Source organism: Macaca mulatta, chromosome 14 (assembly GCF_049350105.2).
Source record: "Macaca mulatta isolate MMU2019108-1 chromosome 14, T2T-MMU8v2.0, whole genome shotgun sequence".
Classification (NCBI taxonomy): Eukaryota; Metazoa; Chordata; class Mammalia; order Primates; family Cercopithecidae; genus Macaca; species Macaca mulatta.
Window position 1 is genome coordinate 71,271,353 of NC_133419.1, and position 21,168 is coordinate 71,292,520.

The following is a 21,168-nucleotide window of genomic DNA, read 5'->3' on the forward strand; positions in this document are numbered from 1 at the left end:
AATTATTGTTAATAGTAATTTAATAGTATTAATAGTCTCCCTATTGTACTATCAAATATTATAGCAGAACTTATTCAATCTACCTAACTGTATATTTGTACCCACTAACCAATCTCTCATGTCCCCCTTCCCCTTTGTACTTTCCAGCCTTTAGTAACCACCATTCTAACCCTCTGCCTTCACGAGATCCAATTTTTTTGTTCTCACATAGGAGTGAGAATATGTGATATTTTCCATTCTGTGCCTGGCTTATCACACTTAATATAATGGCCTGCATTTCCATCCATGGTGTTGCAAATGACAGCATTTCATTCTTTTTAATGACTGAATAATACCGCATTGTGTATATGTACCACATTTTCTTTATCCATTCATCCACTGATGGACACTTATGCTGACTCTATATCTTGGCTATTGTGAATAAGGCTGCAACAAACATGGGAGTGCAGATATCTGTTTGACATACTAATAATGTTCTTTCTTCTGGGTATGTAGCCAGCAATCAGACTGCTGGATCATAAAGTAGTTCTATTTTTAATTTTTTGAGGAACCTCCATACTGTTTTCCATAGTGGCTGTACTAATTTATGTTCTCACCAACAATGTAAGTGCATTCCCCATTCTCCTCATCTTCTCCAGCATCTGTTACTTTGTTTTTTGTTTTTTAATAAAAGCCATTTTAACTGGGGTGAGGTGGCATCTCATTGTCAGTTGAGTTTCATTCCCCTAATGATTAGTGATGTTGAACCTTTTTTCATACATCTTCGGGCAATTTGTATATCGTCTTTTGTTAAATGCCTATTCAGGTCTTTTGCCCACTTTTTAATCAGATTATTTTTTTTTCGCTATTGAATTGTTTGAGTTCCTTTTATATTCTGGTTATTAATACCTTGTGGGATAGTTTCCAAAAATCTTCTCCCATTATGTAGGTTGCCTCTTCACTTTGTCAATTGTTTCCTTTACTGTATAAAAGCTTCTTAGCTTTATGTAATCCCATTTGTCTTATTTCTGCCTTTGTTGTACTTTTGATGTCTTACCCAAAAAAACCTTTGCTCAGGCCAGTGTTCTGTAGCATTTCCCCAATGTTTTCTCCTAGTCGTTTCATAGTTTCAGGTCTTACGTTTATGCTTTTAATCTATCTTGAAATGATTTTTGTATATGGTAAAAAATAGGGATCTAGTTCCATTTTTCTGCATATGGATATCCAGTTTTTTCAGCACCATTTATTAAAGAGATTGTCCCTTTCACAATGTATGTTACTGGCATCTTTGTGAAAAATAAGTTGGTTGTAAACGTGTGGATTTATTTCTGAGTTCTCTATTCTGTTCTATTGGTCTATGTGTCTGTTTTTATGATAGTACCATGTTGTTTTAGCTACTATAGCTTTGAGGTATAATTTGAAGTTAGGTGGTGTCATGCCTCCCGTTTTGGTTTTGTTTTTTGTTTTGCTCAGGATTGCTTTAGCTATTCAGGGTTTATTGTGGGTCGATACAAATTTTAGAATTGTGTTTTACTATTTTTGTGAAGAATGTCATTGATATTTTGATAAGGGTTGCATTGCCTGTAGATTGTTTTGGGTAGTAAGACATTTTAACAATATTAATTATGCCAGTACACAAGCATAGGATATCTTTCCATTTGTGTGTGTGTTCTTCGATTTCTTTCATGGGTGTGTTATGGTTTTCCATATAGAGATCTTTCACTTGACAAATTTATCCCAAGGTATTTTATTTTTTGTAGCTATTATATGTGGAATTGCTTTCTTGATTTCTTTTTTAGATTAATTGCTGATAGCATATAAAAATGTTATTGATATTTGTATGTTGATTTTATGTCCTGCAACTTTATTGAATTCATTTATCAGTTCTTACATTTTTCTCTTCCTTTTTGTTTTCTTGGAATTTATTTATGGAATAAGCTAGAATGTTTTGTCAAGTTTGTTTATTTTAATATGAATATTTCTGACTTCCTTTCTTGGTATCTTAACATGCCTGCTTGACTGCTGTCTTGACTATTTTCTGTAAACTCAAGGTGGGATATGACCCAAATTTGTAATTTTGGTAAAATATACAGTGTTCTCTAATTTCGTTTTTTTTTTTCTTCAGTTGTTAAGTTTTGTGGGCACATTGTAGGTGATATATTTATGGGGTACATGAGATTTTTTTAAATATTTTAACTTTTAGGTTCAGGGATACATGTTTGTTATATAGGTAAGGTTCGTTATATAGGTAAACTCATGATTGGGGGGTTTAGTGTACAGATTGTTTCCTCTTCCAGGTACTAAACATAGTACCCAATAATTGTTGTTGTTGTTGTTGTTGTTGTTGTTTAATTGTTCTGAACCTCTCTCTCCTCCCACCCTCTACTCTCAAGTAGGGCCCAGAGTCTGTATTTCCCCTCTTCCAGTCCATGTGTCCTCATTGCTTAGCTCCCACTTGTAAATGAGAAAATGCAGTATCTGGTTTTCTGTTCTTGCAATGATTTGCTAAGAATAATGGCCTCCAGGTCCATCCATGTTCCCGCAAAGTATATTATTTCATTCATTTTTATGGCTGCGTAGTATTTCATGCTATATATGTACCACATTTTCTTTATCCACTCTACTGTTGATGGACATTTAGGTTGATTCCATGTATTTGCTATTGTGATTAGTGCTGCAATGAACATATGCATACATGCGTCTTTATGGGAGAATGATTTATATTCCTTTGGGCATATACCCAGTAGTGGGATTGCTGGGTCAAATTGTAGGGTTTTTTTTTAGTTCTTTTGAAGATTTGCCACACTGCTTTCCACAATGGTTTAACTAATTTACCCTTCCACCAACAGTGTATAAGTATTCCCTTTTCTCTGCATCCTCATCAGCATCTTTTATATTTTGACTTTTTATTAATAGTCATTCTGACTGGTATGAGATGGTATCTCATCGTGGTTTTGATTTGCATTACTCCAATTATTAGTGATATTGCACTTTACTTCATACGCTTGTTGGTCACATGTATGTCTTATTTTGAAAAGTGTTCATGTCCTTTGTCCACTTTTTAATGGGGTTGAGCTGGGAATGTTCTTTGTCTCACCTAAAGCCAGCATATCTCAGAGTCTCACCCAAGGCCCATGACATACTACCTAGGTATTGCTGCTGGTTCTTCAGGGCCCAAGGGCTCCTTAGTCATCAGATGATAAATCCTGCCAGGATTGGGCCATTCCCTGCAGGGCAGTAGGTTCCCTTCTGTCCCAGAGTGTGTCTAGAAATGTTGTCAAGGAGCTAGGGCCTGGACTGGGGGCCTCACAACTCCTTCTGGTACCCTATCCTACTGTGGCTGAGCTGGCATCCAAGATGAAAGACAAAGTCCTCTTACTCTGCCTTATCCTCTTCTCAAGCAGAAGGAAGGAGTCACTTTTGTTGCTGTGAGCTGCACTGACTGGGATTGGGGGAGGGGTGGTAGCACAAGCATCCCTTAGCTGCCCCAGCTGGTGTTTCACTAGGTCATGTTCCCACCCGCTTCCACTGGCTCTGAACCCAGTACAACACTAGAACTTGCCTAGAAGCTGCCATCCTTGTGTCCTAGACTTTCTTTCAAGTTTATTGAGGACCCCAGAGCACTTTGGCTCAGGGTAGTGAGGCTTGCCAAAACTCAAGTTCTGACCGCTGGAATGTGTGATTCCTCTCTGACTAGGGCTGATCTAAATCCTCCCTCTATGGATGGGCAGTGGCTGAGTTCTGCCTGGTGTTGATTTCTACTATGACAGGGCAGCTCTGAATTCAAACAGCCACCGTGTTCTACATCCCCTAAATGCTCAGATTCTCTCTCCACACAATGTATCCACTGCCAGGGGATGGGATATGGGTGGCGACAGCAATTCAAGACTGTCTTTCTACCCTGGTCAATACCCCTTTTAGCAATATGACATTAAAACCAGGTACTGTGATTGCTCACCTGAATTTTGGTTCATATGAAGGTGCTTTTTTGTGTAAATAGTTGTCAGATTTGGTGTTCCTGCATGGAGGATGACTACAGAAGCCTTATATTTGGTCATCTAACTCTGCTTCCTCTGGTATTTTGTGATACTTTCAGCCCTTGATGATTTTTTCCATTATTTCACTAGGTAAAGAAAAGTTACTTTAATTCTATTATTTCCTGTTAGCTGTGATACCTTTTGCATTTTTTTTTGTTTTAACCATGCAACAATTTGTAGAAGCAAAGCAGATTATGTACAAGTTTTCAGAATACTGAGTGAGTTCCAATTAATAGTATCACTAACCAATGAGTTGTGAGTTTGTGTGTATTTATATGTACATCTCTTTCACACACACACACACACACACACACACACACACACAATGTGTTTCCATCTTTTTCATCTACCATTCTTACTGATGTTGAATTGGCCCTATTTGGAAAGTGGGAGCCTCTTCAAGTTGACTACTTTGTCTTTTTTAAGTGATTCCTGTTGGCTTTGAATGATTCCTTATCTTCTAGTACTAAAAGATGTCCAATATCATTAGGCATATTTCCAGCACAAGATTTGAAATCAGCTATTTATCAAAAGATATGTGACTCCTTTTAGGGGAAAATGTTATCGAAAAGCCACAGCTAAGTATTGGAGGTACTCCTTGCTACTGAGATGTTCTTGTTACTGAGTCATTTTCTGAGGATAAAGCTGAAAAATATATATTACTTAAAAGATAAATATTTCTTGAGCTTATTCTGATATTTCAAACTTAACTCTATAATTACAACATTTTAATTAACTTGGTTGATTTTAAATATGTATTCTTTTTCTCTTACCCTGAAAGTCTTGGCTCTCAAAGGCATTAATATAATCACTCAAAAAATGTATCCTACAATATTAGTCCATGTGATAAATAATAATAAAAATATTGACTTTAATGTATGTTATTTTTCTTTTCCACCTAGACAACATTCTAGATGCATTCAGAATGTTTATATTCCAGCCGGGCGTGGTGGCTCACGCCTGTAATCCCAACACTTCGGGAGGCCAAAGCAGACAGATCACTTGAGGTCGCGAGTTCGCGACCAGCCTGACCAACATGGTGAAACCAAGTCTCTACTAAAAACAAAATTAGCCAGGTGTGATGGTGCATGCCTGTAATCCCAGCTACGCGGGAGGCTAAGGCAGGAGAATCGCTTGAATCCAGGAGGCAGAGGTTGCTGTGAGCCGAGATCGCGCCATTGCACTCCAGCCTGGGCAGCAAGAGCAAAACTCTGTCTCAAAAAAAAAAAGAATGTTTATATTCCATCCATTTTTTTACACATTTGGATGTAAAAAATGGATGTTTTTTATGTATCCATTTTTTTCTGTACACACTAATCCCTTTTTTGTGATCTATTGGTCTTAAGAGATTTCTGGGCTGCATCTGATACTTTTTCATTTTAAGATTTGTTGCCTACATCAGGGTATTTATAGGATTTTTATCCTTGCAACGTAATAATTATACCTAAATATATCTATATTTGCCTAGTCATTAGTGTTTATTTTCTGGTAGATAAGCATGTTGATACAAAGACTTAGATTTTTTATAATTTTTAGAAATATTTTATTATATATTTGAATATTTTTCTTTTTTTATTCTTATTTTACTCCTCTTCAGGAATACCTATTGTGTTTGAGATTACACTGTTTTATTCAGCATATCAATTACATTTTCTCTAATGACTTTTATCATTGCTTTAATTTCATTTTGTTTGATTATTCTCAATTCTATTTTTCATATTAGTGAGTTTCTAAGCAGTATACCTTTTTCTAATAAGAATATTTTCAATTTTAGAGTAGCTTCTATTTTTTGCCCCAGGTTATTTTCTTTGGTCTATGATTTTTATTTTCTCTATTATCAACTCATTTTCACACTCTAGTATTACAACATTTCATTTTGTTCATGTTTTCTTTAACTTTTTAAAGTATTTTTAAAAATTTACATAAAACATTTTTCTCTTTCCTCTAGTAACTCTTTATTTCAAAGAGTTACTAGAACTATATGTTTAAACTATATGTTTAACTTAGTTTATCCCTTTTAATTTTTATAAAATATGTCTGCATAAATTCTATGTGGGAACTACTCTGTTTCTTACTCATCTTTAAATGGAGTCAGTTCCATCAGGGCTTGATATTCACTCAAAAAGTAATGCATAACAGAGAAAGAATAAATAATAACTCAACTGACAACACCAGCAACTTTAATTTTCTATGTATTCTTTTAAAATATTTCACAAAATATACACAATCTTCTGGCCAGTAGACACAATACTTCTTAACTCCCCTACCCTCCAGTTCCTGGTCATTTTTTACCTTCAGTGTGAGCTGATTACATTGACTAGATACAACTGGAGACCTAGCTATCATCATAAAATTTGCTTTAGCTCACAGACCTGTTTTGGGTGGGTTTTTAAATCTCTGCTAAAGATATTTGGATGGCTGCTTTTCATCTCTTTTCTTGATCCACCTTTAAACTGTTGTCCTTTGTTTTCTTATTTGCTTGTTTGTTTGGGAATGTAGAAGCTGAATCCCAGAAAAGAAGAAAAACAAGCCCATGCCTACTACCCCTCAGGTTTCTACGGTAGATCTGCAATTTATTTCTACGGGATCACTGTTTCCTCTTTAAAATACAGCATTTTGTACTAAGTTCGTCAGGATCACTCTATGTATATTAAAAGAAAGTATCACTTTGTTAAATATAAAAAGAAACCAGTGTTACATGCTATCAACTAGAACTTTTGTCATCAATAAGCTTAATTTACAGTTATTCTCCCTTTTCATTTAGATGGAAGTACATTTTAAAATACGATTCACATCTGTCATATTTGCTAGTGTGCATGAACCAATGGCACCTGGTATCAGAGGTGGTGTTCTTCCAATAATTTTGTATTTTCTCCTTATTTTCTACCCAAATTGAAGATCTCACATCTCTCCAGAGCCCTTGGCTGCCTCCCTAGGATGCTCCCTTCCCAGTCCTATGTCAACATCCCCTTCAAGCACCTGCTTTTCTCATGATTGGCATCCCAGGGCTGGAGGCCATTCATGGCTGGCTCACCATCCCCTTCTCCTCCATGTACACTGTGGCCCTAACTGGGAACTGCCTGATTCTCCTGGCTGTGAAGAGGACCCCCAGCCTGCATCAGCCCGTGTATTACTTCCTGTCCATGCTGGCACTCACCGATGCAGGCCTCACCTTGTCCACAATGCCTACCACCTTGGCTGTGCTCTGGTTTGACTATGGACTCATTGGCTTCAGTGCCTGCCTGGTCCAGATATTCTTCCTGCACTCCTTCTCTGTGGTGGAGTCCTCAGTGCTCCTGGCCATGTCCTTTGACCGCTTTGTGGCATCTCCACCCCCCTGCGCTATGCAGCTGTCCTCACAAATAATGTCATCATCAGGATTGGGCTGGCCATTGTGGTTTGAGCCACTGTGTCCCTCTTCCCCGTTCCCTTCTTGCTGAAGCGATTGAACTACTGCCCTGGAAAGATCCTCTTGTCTCATTCATTCTGTTTCCATGCAGATGTCATGAAACGGGCCTGTGCTGACATCACGGTCAACATCCTTTATGGGCTCTATGTGGTTCTGTCCACAGTGGGTGTAGACTCCTCGCTTATTGTCCTGTCCTATATACTTATTCTTTATACAGTGATGGGGCTGGCCTCTCCCAGGGAACGCATCCAGGCCCTCAACACCTGTGTGTCTCATATCTTAGCTGTCCTGGTTTTCTACATTCCAGTCATAGGTGTGTCTATGATCCACCGTTTTGGGAGGCACCTACCCCACATTGTGCATGCCCTAGTTGCCTATGTGTATCTGATAGTGCCTCCTGTGCTCAACCCCATCATCTACAGTATGAATCCAAGCCCATCAGGGAGGCCATGCTCAAAGTACTGAGAAGGGAGGGGCAAGGCTGATGAAATAAGAAAATAACCTAAAGATCTGGAAGGAAAATATGGCCAAACAGTCATATCTTATGCCCAGAAAGCCCTTACTCAAATCTCTTGCCCAGATGCATTATGAAGAGTATGACAAGCAATTGGATGCCCTCAGACTGATAGGTAAAGAACAGTCTTGATTCCTTTATACACTCACTAACCTCAGATATTTTCTTTGGTGTTTACTTGCGCAAGAATCTGTACTCATCACTAAAAATATTAAAAGTGAACCATATCGCCTTTGTCATTCACTGGGGGACAACAGTCCTTAAATGCACAATTATAGTAATATGTAATGAGAATGTGATAGACACACACAAAGTGTTATGGGAACTCAGAAGAGAGTTTACTGGTCCTGCAAGAGGAAATAAGAAAGGATTCAGATGAGAAAGAAGCTGAAAGGTAAATAGGGGGTTGTCAAACAGGGAGTGGGGAGCCAACTAATAAAGAAAAAAAGAATACTTTGTAAATGGTTTAGAATAATTTGGTGTACTTGTGGAAAAGCAAATAGTCAGATGTAATTCAGCACAATGCCTGTGTTGGAAGAACAACAGGAGATAAGCAATAAATGACTGGCAGTGGAGAGACCTCTTGGGACCTTTAAGACCTGATTGAGACATCTAACCTGCATTCTTTGCTTAAAAGTCTGCCATGGAAGACTATTGCACTGTAGAAGGTTGCACAGACTTAACTGTATTATGGATTAAGAAGGTGAAAGTGGAGTAGAAAAAGAAGGCTAGAAAATCGCTTAGGACGTTGTTATTACCGTCTAAGACAACAAGAATGAATGACAAATTTGTCATCCTAATGAAAAAAATATTAGTAGATGCATTTTAAATTGTATCTCTAGATTTCCAATCCTTGTCCACTGAAAGTGCCCAAAGGCAATGACACTGGGAGCAGTGAGCAGAGCTAGCACCCACTCATTGATTTCTAATTATATTCCTCACTACAAATAACCTGAAATCCTTGAAGAAATAGCTAATTCTAAGCATAGAGCAGGGAAAACATTAGGTGATACTGGAATAGACTGTGCCTGAAACTAAAGAACACAAGGACAATAAGCTCATGTAACAGAAAAAAGAACCAGAAACCTATTTGAAAGAGTTACCAAATTGAATATTGGAATATTACATCACAGCACTATTCACAATACTAAAGACATGGAATCAACCTAAATGCCCAACAGAGTAGACTGGATAAAGAAAATGTAGTACATATGCACTAAGGAATACTATACAGCCATAAAAAAGAACGAGATCATGTTCTTTGTAGCAACATGGATGGAGCTGGAGGACATTATCCCAAGCAAAGTAACACAGGAACATTAAGCCAAATATTGAATGTTCTCACTTGTAAGTGGAAGCTAAACATCGAGTATATATGGACACAAAGAAGAGAATAACAGACAGTGGGGTGTACATGAGTATGGAGGGTGCGAGGAGGGTAAGGATTGGAGAACTACCTATCAGGTACTGTGCTTATTACTTGGGTGATGAAATAATCTGTACCCCAAACTCTTGTGACACACAATTTACCTATATAACAAACCTGCACATGTACCCCTAAAATGGAAATAAAAGTTAAATAAAAATTGGAATACTAAAAAGTATTAATAATTTTGACAGCAATACAGCAAACAAATTGGGTTTTTTTTATTATTTTTTATTTTTGTGTTTGAGACAGAGTCTCGCTCTGTCACCCAGGCTGGAGTGCAAAGGCACGATCTTGGCTCACTGCAACCTCCATATCCCAGGTTCAAGCATTTCTCCTCCTCAGCCTCCCGAGTAGCTGGGACTACAGGTGCATGCCACCACGCCTGGCTAATTTTTTGTATTTTTATTAGAGACGAGGTTTCATCGTATTAGCCAGGATGGTCTCGATCTCTCGTGATCCACCTGCCTCGGCTGACCAAAGTGCTGAAATTACAGGCGTGAGACACCACACCCAGCCTACAAATTGGTTTATTTAAATGTATGTGTCCATAGTGATACTCAAAACAGAGAGAGAGAAAAGAAAAAGAAAAACTCTTCTCTACAGAGGAATGTCATGTATAAATGCAAAAGTTTATAGATTTTGAAATACGCCATTTGTAGTTTTTAACATAATTTAAGATAAATAAGTGTTTAAAGGATGTTGGGAAACAGAATATTTGCATAATCTCAATGTATCAATGTACAGCTTAATTATAAATAAGAAAAATGAATGTACCTTTATAATAAATAAGATTGATAATTGTTACCCTAAGCACATGAGCAAAGTTAGCTTAATCGATGATGAGACATTGTGAACTTACGTACCTTCTAATGTGAGCAATAAGAAAACAACATCACATATATGGAATTCCTACCAAAACTATTTTGCCTAAATCTAGCCATGAGGAAATCATCAGAAAAATCTAGAATATGGGAACATTACACATATGCACACACAAACTGGCCTAGAATCTTTTAAAAATGCAGTGTTATAAAAAATTTATCAGGCCTATAATCCCAGCACTTTGGGAGGTTGAGGAGGATGGATCACGAGACCAGCCTGGCCAACATGGTGAAGCCCTGTCTCTACTAAAAATACAAAAATTAGCCAGGCATGGTGGCACAAGCCTGTAATCCCAGCTACTTAGGAGGTTGAAGCAGGAGAATTGCTTGAACCCAGGAGGTGGAGGCTGCAGTGAGCCAAGATTGTGCCACTGCACTCCAGCCTGGGCAACAGAGTGAGACTTCATCTGGGGGAGCAAGGGGGAAGTATATATATATACACAAACATATATATATACGCACACACATATATACATATATATACACACGTATATATTTAGAATCAATCTAAATTTTAAAAGATTAAAGGGACACGACAACCAACTATTAACAGAAACCCATCATTATTAGAACAATTGTGAAATTTTGAATATGTATTATATATTGATTATATTATTAGCTTTAGTATAATTTGCTTAGGTTTGAAATATTATTGTGGTTATGTAGGAGAATCTGTTATTAGAAGGTGCATATTAAATATTGATTGAGAAAGATTATAATGTCTAAAATTACATTCAAGTGAGAGAGTAAAAATAAAAACATACACGGATGTGGGCAGATGTGTGTGTCTGTAGAGATGGAGGGAGAGAGAGAGACAAAAGGAGAAAAACTGTGAAAAATATGTTATCAATCTAGTAATGAAAATACAAGTTTTTATTTTGTTATTCTTTCAACTTTTTCAGAGACTTGAAATGTATAAAGGCTAAAAGTGTGAGTAGGGAAATACCTATGGGCATGTAGAAATACATAGGTGTGTATGTGTATATGTGTTTAATATAGATGCACACTATATGTGTATATGTATGTAATTATATATCTATGTATGTGTGTATATATATCCCTCATGCCAGAATCCTCCATCGTCCTATATTTCAGGAAAGATGAGACAGTCTCTCAGATAATTACTAGATAAGCACCGAATGCTGGGGGAAGTCTCAAGACAAACAGGATAAGCTGATTGGCAGGTGTTAAGAATGCAGAATTAGAATGCAAAGGAAGCAAAATAATTATGTTTCCTCCTAACTAGCATGTGATTTCCATTGAGACTGGAACAGGGGGTTTGCCAAGTCAGGAGGTTTAACTGTGACCCCTGAACACCCTGTGCTTCCCTCATGCACTTAACACACTATATTGTAATTATAAATAATTGCACCATAAGACTGTGAAATCCTTGAGGCTAGGGACTATGTTTTAGTTATACCTGTATGCCTAATGCTTAACTTAGGCATGGCACATAAAAGGTCACCACAAATAAAGTTTCAACAGATGCATGAATGATAACAGAGAAAGAATGGAGCGTAGGGTCTATGGAACTGCTCCGAAATGAGTCTCTCTCTGTGCAGGGTCTAGCACTCCTCCCCCATTTGAATCCAAATATAGGCAGCAGAGGCATGGACTCATCAATAACCCTACAGCCCTCAATACCCATCAATAACCCTACAGCCCTCAGGAGTGGGTATGTCAGTTTTCCTTACTGCTTTAGGACTCCACTACTTTCTCCATCTATCTAGAAGACCCTTGTCCTCCCAGGAGGAGATAAAAGGTTCTGTCCCCTCTTTCCTGTTCCTTGCTCTTCTCTGCTCTACATGCTTTGCAGCTTGTACACCCCTCTATTAGAGAGTTGTCAAGTGCTATTCACACTATACTTTGCTTTGACCTCATATTCTAATTCCTCAAGGGCAGCACTGAAGCCTGACTCACAATGAATGCCTTCATTATTGGGCAGAGGGATTGTCCACAAGAGGGCTTCAGGAATGTATTCATTCATTTATTTAACACCTTCTTACTAAGGGCACACCACATACCAAGCAATTCTCTGCCAGGAACCATGTTCCAAAGGTAGCACTACACTGGGGGAGAACCAATGGGCAACCCTCGATCCAAAAAGGCACTTCCTTGCTCAGGAATGGCCTTCCTCTGGCCTCATACTACTGCCTGAGTGTATAATATTAGGGAATTTACTTTTAATTACACATCCTTCTTCTCTGCCAGGTTCTGTGGGATAGGAACAACTTTATTACACAGTCCTCCCAAAGAGACTGCTCAGGCAGGCACTTTCCTAACTGGCAGGAGCACTGACAGAAATCTGGGAAGTGAGGAAGTTGAAACAGGATTCAGAAACCAATGTATGAAAATATAAATGTTCACTTAATTTGTTTCTGCAGTTCAGCCCATGAGTCCTCTTCACGTTTTCAATTTAGGTCACATTATAAGAATGAAGGGAGGCCTGTGGGGATCTGCAAGACAGCAAGGAAAAATTCTTAGGTTGAATGACTCTCTGCCTCTCTAAAGATAAAAAACAAAGAGCTGGAGAGCTCCCAATAAACATACCTGGTGGCTACATTCATCTTTCCCTGTTTCAGGGCCCTTTTCTCCCCATCTAGCCCCTCAGATTGCCTGATTCATATCTGCTATTGAAGAAAATGGAGCTCCCACAGTGCCCATGAGCAGTAGACACCGGAAGTAGGGCTGCTTCACCTGGATGTCCATCCCTGGGGGCTAAGATGGAGTGGAGGGAAGACACCACTGACCTGATGACCTAAAAGGCCGTCACTGAGAGAGGCTACAAAGTGGTTTCTGTGACTCCAAATGGAAAAGCCGATGTCACTGAGGAGCACAGTAAAGCAAGTGAATGAAGTGCCCAGTGAAGCTTCCTGCAGGTGTGGCAGAGTGGAAATGCTATACCTTGAGCACAGAGACAGACATGATGATTCTAGCTCTCTCCTCTGCTCCATAGCTCAGTTGCTCAAATGTAACTCTCCTTCCCAACACACACACCCCAGTCATTTTCTATCGCCCAAGAACAAGTTAGCAGAGAATCTCCTGGGTGGCCTGGGCCCCAGGGATCCCTGGGGAACAGCACCTCACCAGGGCATCTAGCCAAGCGTATAAAGATGGGATGTCAGCTTCAGAGCCTTTCTGAGCTCCTTCAGGATGTGGAGAGGTGAAGAAGGCTTTGACAACAAGCAGGGTGAGTAACACGGGGCCTGGACACAATGCCTTCTGCACTATTTAGAAGCGAAGGGGCCTGCTCAATGAGTCTGAGATCCCCACTCTGTCAGCTACCACCAAAAGGAGGAACCAGTGGGATGAGAGATGAGCAGGTGTCAGAAGCAGGAAAGGAGTGAGGAGGCCTGGACTTCCATAGATGGCAGGAACATGCCCCTAGATGAGGGAGAGTAAGGAAGGAGGCAATGTTCCTGAACGCAGAGATTTCTCAATTCAGATCATTATTCAGAAACCTAGACTCTGTGACCAAGGGGATTGATACCCTTTGGTTTCTCTAAGTAGGGTAACTCTGTGAGGGTAGCTTAAGATCCCATCTCAGGTAGCATCATGGGGATGATCTGAATGTTTGCTTGAGATGTCACCTTTCGCCATGAGATTGTTTTTCATATTCTCTTGGATAAGAAGAGCCTTTAAGGAAAGCACTTGACTTTGAGGTAGAGGAAATAAAACATGTTGAGTCACTCCTTTTGACTCTCACAGACACATACAGTCATGAAAGTTTCTTAGAGTATTAAAATAAACATAAGTTAAAAATCATCCACATTTTTCCTCCTTCTTCTGGGAAGAGTTATGATTTTTAAATAGGTTTGACTCTTTTTTGTCCTGGATATAATAGCAGAAAACCAAACCTGGTCTACTTTCCAGAATTGAGAGATTTAACTTTAAACTTTCTGAATCCATGGGAACTAAGAAACATGGTAATCCAAGCTGGCTACTAGAATGGGTATTTATAGAAAAGAAAGAAAACAGAAGCAAAAATTTTCACTTCAATACACAGAATTCCTCACTTGTGTCAGGCCTCTCATATCACTATAATATTTACAATACATGAAAATTGATGAAAAGACCATTATCTAGAGATAAGAGAGAACTTAGTTTGATTATACAAAGTGCCACAAATTTTTGGCAACTTGTTCTAAGAGGTACTGTACAGTTATATCTTTAAGTGCTCAGCTTCTTCTACTATTGAACCAAACTTAGCATTTTGATCCTTCTACGACATCCAGGAGAAATAGATCAAATATCCAGAGTTACAGAGGACCTGCATGTCAACTAGGAGACAACAGAGAGTTCTAGGATAACGCATTTGTGAGTCACTGGAGAACAGATAAATCAATGCAGGCTAGAAGAAAGGGAAATGTCACATTAACTTCAGGAAGATTTATCCTTAGATTCCCAAAAGTTAAATGCAGAGTCCAGAATTTACCCTGTATTCTGATTTATGTTACCAACGACAAAAAAGACTATTTTCTGGATTGACCTTATGTAACTCTTAATAAGACTGACTGAAAATAACAATTAATTTAATTAATCTGAAGGAGTCATTGATCTTTTCTACAAGCAAACTATACAGTAAAAGTTGTGAACATGGGCACTACAGGAGGCTTTATCAAGGCTTGGGGTAAAGAGGAAGGGGATTATATAAATAAAGAAATCATTATTCAATAATGTATTCAGTTGCTCATTCATTGATTGTCCCTGAAAAAAAAAAAAGAGCAGAGATTTGGAAATCACCAAAATCAGGACATTAGGATTGAATGAGGTTTCTGAAGAAATGTAACTTCAATTAGTAAAAAGAAAATGAAAAAATGGAGAGGCAATTAGCACAATAAAAGGCAAATAGTATGAAGAACCAAAAGGGTTATACTGAGTAAAGAGAGTTTTAAAGAAATAGGAAAACACTGCATCTGCAGAGCCCTAAATCATGTCACCATGAAACATTAGAAGAAAATAGGGACTTCCAGCTAATCTGCTCCAAGCAGCCCACATTTTATCAATCTCTAGCATCTAGTGTAATGCAGACAGTTTGAGACTGTTGAAAGGTTTAACTGAAGTAGACCTGAATTTGAATTTGTACTGTCACATCTAGACTGGCCTGGAAGAACTCAAACTCTCTCTCTAGTTTTATTTGTTTTAAAATAATAATATTATTATTGTTATTGTTATTGCCATCTTTTTAAGAAGATGATAATATCTACCTTGCATGATTGTTTTATAAGCAGAGATGTATTATTTACAATCAAAAATGTAAAGAGTCTAATATCTGGAACATAAGAGATACTGAATGATTGATACATTAGTAAATTTATTTGCCCAGCATCAGACAATAACGTTAGTAGTATTAGTAGAACAGACTCCACAGAACATTGAAACTAGCCTAAATTTATATCTTTGATTCATGTTTTTTGTTTTTTTTGTTTTTTTTTTTTTAATTATTATACTTTAAGTTCTAAGATACATGTGCACAACGTGCAGGTTTGTTACATATGTATACATGTGCCATGTTGGTGTGCTGCACCCATTAACTCGTCATTTACATTAGGTATATCTCCTAATGCTATCCCTCCCCCCTCCCCACAACAGAACAGAGCCCTCAGAATTAATACCACACATCTACAGCCATCTGATCTTTGACAAACCTGACAAAAACAAGAAATGGGAAAAGGATTCGCTATTTAATAAATGGTGCTGGGAAAATTGGCTAGCCATAAGTAGAAATCTGAAACTGGATCCTTTCCTTACTACTTATGGGAAAATTAATTCAAGATGGATTAAAGACTTAAATGTTAGACCTAAAACCATAAAAACCCTAGAAGAAAACCTAGGTAATACCATTCAGGACATAGGCATGATTCATGTTTTATTTATTTATTTATTTATTTATTTTAATATATATTTTTTTTATTATACTTTGAGTTCTAGGGTACATGTGCATAACGTGCAGGTTTGTTACATATGTATACTTGTGCCATGTTGGTGTGCTGCAGCCATCAACTCGTCAGCACCCATCAACTTGTCATTTACATCAGGTATAACTCCCAATGCAATCCCTCCCCCCTCCCCCCTCCCCATGATAGGCCCCAGTGTGTGATGTTCCCCTTCCCGAGTCCAAGTGATCTCATTGTTCAGTTCCCACCTATGAGTGAGAACATGCGGTGTTTGGTTTTCTGTTCTTGTGATAGTTTGCTAAGAATGATGGTTTCCAGCTGCATCCATGTCCCTACAAAGGACACAAACTCATCCTTTTTTATGGCTGCATAGTATTCCATGGTGTATATGTGCCACATTTTCTTAATCCAGTCTGTCACTGATGGACATTTGGGTTGATTCCAAGTCTTTGCTATTGTGAATAGTGCCACAATAAACATACGTGTGCATGTGTCTTTATAGCAGCATGATTTATAATCCTTTGGGTATATCCCCAGTAATGGGATGGTTGGGTCATATGGTACATCTAGTTCTAGATCCTTGAGGAATCGCCATACTGTTTTCCACAATGGTTGAACTAGTTTACAATCCCACCAACAGTGTAAAAGTGTTCCTATTTCTCCACATCCTCTCCAGCACCTGTTGTTTCCTGACTTTTTAATGATTGCCATTCTAACTGGTGTGAGATGGTATCTCATTGTGGTTTTGATTTGCATTTCTCTGATGGCCAGTGATGCTGAGCATTTTTTCATGTGTCTGTTGGCTGTATGAATGTCTTCTTTTGAGAAATGTCTGTTCATATCCTTTGCCCACTTTTTGATGGGGTTGTTTGTTTTTTTAACAGGTGTCTTTGGAAATTCTAACTTTAGGGGAGAACCTCAGGCTCCTTAGGCCTGCAGCTTTGGCCCTCCCAGTTAGGAAAGACAATAGTGTTAAGTGATTTAGGGGGAGGCACATTCAAGGACAAAAGACTTCAGGAAGGGTGTGCTAAGGGACTGAAGTAAATATTTTTCTGACATTCCTAAATTCTGGGAAATGTTGAGTCAATGGAGTGAAGAAATGATTCTTGTAATTTGTAGCCTGAATTGCAAGGGCATCCAGTGACCTGGTCAATATTCTCTGGGCAAGACACAGAAAGACCCCATATCTTTGACAGTTCTTAGTGACCCGGTAAGAATCAAATCGTCACTTCATTTACCAAAACATTCCTACTACCTATTTTCATTCTTACCCTGAAACTTTCTCATTGATGGGACTTGATTACTAGAGAATGTCAGTATTTTGCACACACACACACCACACAGAAGGTTTTTTTATTTGTGGTTTTTTTGAGACAGAGTTTCACTCTTATTGCCTCGATTGGCGTGCAATGGCACGATCTCGGCTCACCACTGTCACGCACGCACGAAAATGTCATGCATGGCCATGTGAAGAGACCACCAAACAGGCTTTGTGTGAGCAACATGCCTGTTTATTTCACCTGGGTGCAGGCGGGCTGAGTCTGAAAAGAGAGTTAGTGAAGGGAGATAAGGGTGGGGCCGTTTTATAGGATTGGGTAGGTAAAGGAAAATTACAGTCAAAGGGGGGTTGTTCTCTGGCGGGCAGGAGTGGGGGTCACAAGGTGCTCAGTGGGGGAGCTTTTTGAGCCAGGATGAGCCAGGAAAAGGAATTTCACAAGATAATATCATCGCTTAAGGCAAGGACCGGCCATTTTCACTTCTTTTGTGGTAGAATGTCATCAGTTAAGGCAAGGCAGGCAGGGCATTTGCACTTCTTTTGTGATTCTTCAGTTACTTCAGGCCACCTGGGCGTATATGTGCAAGTCACAGGGGATGCGATGGCTTGGCTTGGACTCAGAGGCCTGACAACCACAACCTCCACCTCCTAGGTTTAAGTGATTCTCCTGCATCAGCCTCCCGAGTAGCTGGGATTACAGGCACACGCCACCACGCCCAGCTAATTTTGTATTTTTAGTAGAGATGGCGTTTCTCCATGTTGGTCAGGCTAGTCTCGAACTCCCGACCTCAGGTGATCCACCCGTCTGGGCCTCCCAAAGTGCTGGGATTATAGGTGTGAGCCATTGCGCCTGGCCACGATGGAGTTTTAATAGCTGTTTTATGGGGAAGGCTGCGGTTTTAATCTTTCTTTGATAGATTTAAGCATTTCTTTCCACTCACGTTAGTAAAAAGGTTTTCCTTTTTTGTATACCTGGCAAAGTAATGGTGAGACTCCAATGACATAATTACTGTGAAAGCACTTAGAATACTGCAAAACATATATTTTCAGTGGAATAACAATAAGGACCAGGACAAAAACAACAATGATGTGATGATGATAATTATGAGCATTGACAGTGTGCGTTACATCTTAAATAAAATTAGCAAACACTTTCATTTAGTGAAGACACTGTGTGTTAAAGTGAGAGCAGTATAAACTGTATAGTTAACAACAACCAAATTCTATAATACAATATATCATCTTTTATTCTTGAAAATGCTAAGGCCAGGTATGGTGGCTCATACCTGTAATGCCAGCACTTTCGGAGGCTGGGGTGGGAGAATTGCTCAATCCCAGGAGTTCAAGACCAGACTGGACAACACTGTGATATCCTGTCTCTACAAAAATAAATAAATAATTAGCTAGGCATGGGGGCACAAACCTGTAGTCCCATCTACTCAGGAGTCTGAGGCAGGAGTATTGCTTGACCCCAGGAGTTTGAGGCTGCAGTGAGCTATGATCTTGGCACTGCACTCACTCTAGCCTGAGCAACAAAGCAAGACCGTATCTCAAAAAAGAAGGAAGAAAAGAAAAGAAAGAGAGAGAGAAAGAGAGAAAGAGGAAGAGAGGAAGGAGAGGAAAGAGAGGGAGGAAGGAAGGGAGGGAGGGAGGGAGAGAAAGAAAATGCTTAGAGAGTGAATTTTAACTGATCTTCACCACAAAAATCATAAATGTATGAGGTAATGCTTGTTCTAAATAGCTAGATTTCACCGTTCCACAGTGTACATATACTGAAAAACTTCATGTTGTACAGGATAAATACACATATTTTCATGTCAATTTTAAAAAATAAATAAACATGAGTGAAAAAAACTAAATTCTTTATCTACCATTATCATTCATGTTTTCCTAACTAGGGAAGAGTGACACTATCCCTTAAGACTTGAATTTCATTTGAGGGCATATTAGTTAATGTCTGCATATTACTGGAAGAGTTAATAATACAGACCAAGGGCTAAGAACAATGGAAAGCAATGAAAAAGCCTACACAGCACAAATAAGTGTCTTTCTACCGACAGGTGTCCTGTCAATGTCCTTCTATCTGCTCAGACTGAAGAGCTCACATCTCTCCAGAGCCCTCAGCTGCCTCCCTAGAATGCTCCCTTCCCAGTCCTATGTCAACATCCCCTTCTTCCAACCACCTGCTTTTCTCATGATTGGCATCCCAGGGCTGGAGGCCATTCATGGCTGGCTCACCATCCCCGTCTCCTCCGTGTACACTGTGGCCCCCCTGGGAACTGCCTGATTCTCCTGGCTGTGAAGAGGACCCCCAGCCTGCACCAGCACATGTACTACTTCCTGTCCATGCTGGTGCTCACCGATGTGGCCACACCTTGTCCACAATGCCTACCACCTTGGCTGTGTTCTTGTTTGACTATTGGCTCATTGGTTTCAATGCCTGCCTGGTCCAGATGTTCTTCCTGCGCTCCATCTCTGTGGTGGAGTCCTCAGTGCTCCTGGCCATGTCCTTTGACTGCTTTGTGGCATCTCCACCCCCCTGCGCTATGCAGCTGTCCTCACAAACAATGTCCTCATCAGGATTTGGCTGGCCATTGTGGCTCGAGCTACCTTGTGCCTCTTCCCTGTGCCATTTCTGGTTAAGTGTCTAAATTTCTGCCCTGGTGGTAACATCCTATCCCACTCGTTCTGTTTCTACCCTGATGTAATGAGGTGGGCCTGTGCTGACATCAGGATCAATATATGCTATGAGCTCTATGTGGTTGTATCTATAGGGGGCATAGACTCCCTGCTCATCATCCTGTCCTATACCTTCATCCTGCACACAGTCATGGGTCTGGCCGCTCCCAGGGAGTGCATCAGGGCCCTCAGCACCTGTGTTTCCCACATTCTGGCTGTCTTTGTCTTCTTCTTCCAGGTATCACCATGTCCATGATCCACCATTTTGGGAGGCACCTGCCCCACATTGTACATGCTCTTGTTGCCTATGTGTACCTAGGTTGCTCAATCCCATCATTTACAGTATGAAGCCCAAGCCCATCAGGGAAGCCATGCTCAGGATGCTGCAGGGGAGAAGCCAAGGTTGATGAAATTACAAAATATTATAGGGCCTGGATAACATTAAAGAGACTGCCATAGCCTTACAGAAACCTGTTAGACCCAGCAAGCACTGAAAATCCCTAATCTGTGCTAAGACTGTGGGAAATCCATAAGGTTTGTTTATGTTACAAATTTGTGTTCAGCATTTACTCTGTAAGAAAGTAGTGATGAGGATGAAAGACTGATAAATAAATGAAACGTGTTCCCTTGTCTCCGAAAGCTCACAGCCTTGTGCCAGGAAAAAGGCAAGTAAAGACACAACCAGAGTATAAACCAATAAGTGCCATAATAAAGTTCCTTTCAAAAGATTGCTAGAGATTACAAATTGGTCATTGACAGAACATGCCTGGGAAGGTATGGCAAGCTTCCACAAAGAAGATAGTAATTTTTATTTCACCTTGAAAAATTCAGAATTTTTCTATGCAAAGTAGGAATTAAATAAGGAAGAGAAAAATCTAGAAAAAAAAGAGCAACATGAAAAGGACTCCATGTTTTGAACAAAGAAGGGTGTTTGTGAAAAGGTTTGCATTCCTGTACTTCTTTATGTCTCTACCGCTTAAGTCTTTATAGACACGGCTGTGGCACAGGGTAAGAAAAGGGAGTGGTAGGGGATGAAGAAGTAGGTGACCAAATTATATAGGACTGTG

General features: G+C 39.4%; 2 pseudogenes; both read left to right on the forward strand.

Annotated features, from left to right (window-relative positions):
• Positions 1–6,953: 6,953 nt before the first annotated feature.
• On the forward strand, positions 6,954–7,910 carry LOC100426734 (olfactory receptor 51I2-like; annotated as a pseudogene).
• An 11,649-nt stretch (positions 7,911–19,559) lies between these two features.
• LOC100426813 (olfactory receptor 51I2-like) lies at positions 19,560–20,508 on the forward strand (annotated as a pseudogene).
• The last annotated feature ends 660 nt before the right edge of the window (positions 20,509–21,168 follow it).